The sequence below is a fragment of the Branchiostoma floridae genome, unplaced genomic scaffold (assembly GCF_000003815.2).
Source record: "Branchiostoma floridae strain S238N-H82 unplaced genomic scaffold, Bfl_VNyyK Sc7u5tJ_1465, whole genome shotgun sequence".
Classification (NCBI taxonomy): domain Eukaryota; kingdom Metazoa; phylum Chordata; class Leptocardii; order Amphioxiformes; family Branchiostomatidae; genus Branchiostoma; species Branchiostoma floridae.
This window is the reverse complement of record NW_023365724.1, coordinates 222,212-223,849: the sequence shown is the minus strand read 5'-3', so window position 1 is coordinate 223,849 and position 1,638 is coordinate 222,212. Positions and strand designations below refer to the sequence as shown.

The window sequence follows — 1,638 nt, the reverse complement described above, 5'->3', positions numbered from 1 at the left end:
CATGACAGATTTTTGAATACATCATCGGTGTCAACTTGACAGATTTTCGTGCCCCGGGTATTCTAAGTATGCACATAACGAATAAATGAGATTCGTTGTATGCAGAATTCCGGCACCCCTTTATTGTCTTATATTTTATTTATTCATTCAAGGTATTATTGTGTTAGATTTTATTGGTTACGATTATCGGGAAACGAAAGAACACTTTCAGAAGACACATAAAACTTTTGAACGTTGGATTTCTGTAGCACTGTTACCAACCTGCAAGCTATGCCTGAATACTATTTCACTTCATTTCTATATGAACGTTTTTCAGGGTCGTCATCCTTGTCAGGGAGGATCTAGAAGTAGGACCACAGCGACCAAACCAGCATTCAAGGTATTCAGAGCTTCTTACAATTTCATGCATGTACAGCTCACAGTTGTCTTGTGAGACAACCTACCACAGAGTCGACTAGTCTGTGTAACGCATACTCCGCTATCCGGAGCTTGTAGCGTCGTCCGCGCTACTCTCCAAGCAGAGGTTAGGCTCGGCCGGACACAGTAAGAAAAAATGACAAAATAGAAAGCCCGATAAAAACGACTAAAAAAAACGTTAAAAAACAGCCGGAGCCTAACCTCTGCTTGGAGAGTACCTCCGCGCGGCATTGTACGACGGGCCTGAGAAGGGCGATTAAATCAGGCTAACCGCAGACTTGCAGCGGCTCCCAAAATATATGCCACGGGGGTCCTTTCTCTATAGACTACTAGTATTGTGTTGTGACTACCTCCTTGTTTTTTTCAATCAAACTTTTAAAGTGAATTTTATTTCGGGCCTCAATTTGAGGCCGCACAGTCAAATCCAGTAGGATTGAGTCGCACGACCCTCTCTTCCAAGAAAGTCTTTGTAAAGCAAACTCCGCCGTCTGTGGGTATAACGGGCATTGGCATGCAGGTTGGGCGTCGCGAATATTTAGGAACACTGCATATTTTGGCATGAAGGACATCGCTCTACTATGAAACTCGGTTTTCCACGAACCCATTGGCCCTCTCCCTTAGTACATCAAATCGCAGAACAAAGGACAACACCTCATTGATATTTGTCGCACAACAATAACAGACTAATTACGGCTGCACGTCTGGGGCTGTCTGAGTCTACTAACATATAAGTGACAGGACGATTATCATAACAGCTTGCATACAATCGGAAACGTATTGAATGGACACGCACTAGTTCTAGTAGTTGTCGGCGCAAGGTCTCATGACGTTTGCGACACGTCCTGCGTCTACTTATTTGCCGCACAGCTTGGAATGGTTAGGGCGTCTCCACGAAAAAATGCAAAATTTGGCATTCGTAAGCCTATTTTTGAAATTGAATATGCCATATCTAACTTAAGTAAGCTTACTAAAATGCAGTTTCATGTCACGAAATTCATCTTGCTTTGGACGGAGCGGGGGAATTTTTCCCGTCCCAGCAAGTAAATTTCCGTTCCTCCTGGGACGGAGGGACGGGTCCTGGAGACAGCCCTGCGCCACCCTGTCTTATTCCCTCTCGCAGCGGAATTCCAAAAGAAACAGGGAGTCAACTAGCCTCCATAGCAGGCTCTCTATGGCCTTTTTTGGCACTTTTGCTTTTGTACTGGGTCGCTGATTGCTGGC

At 44.7% G+C, this 1,638-nt stretch overlaps 1 protein-coding gene and 1 long non-coding RNA gene across 15 annotated transcripts in view; one reads left to right on the top strand and one right to left on the bottom strand.

Moving 5' to 3' along the window:
- The window catches only part of LOC118407778, a 134,223-nt gene that overhangs the window by 52,936 nt on the left and 79,649 nt on the right, over positions 1 to 1,638 (bottom strand). The window lies entirely within an intron of this gene.
- Positions 1 to 1,638, top strand: part of LOC118407785 — a 38,084-nt gene that overhangs the window by 2,881 nt on the left and 33,565 nt on the right. Inside the window, exon 2 of the long non-coding RNA XR_004830193.1 lies at positions 317 to 379. This is a non-coding gene — a long non-coding RNA (uncharacterized LOC118407785). The remainder of the gene's footprint in view (positions 1 to 316; positions 380 to 1,638) is intronic.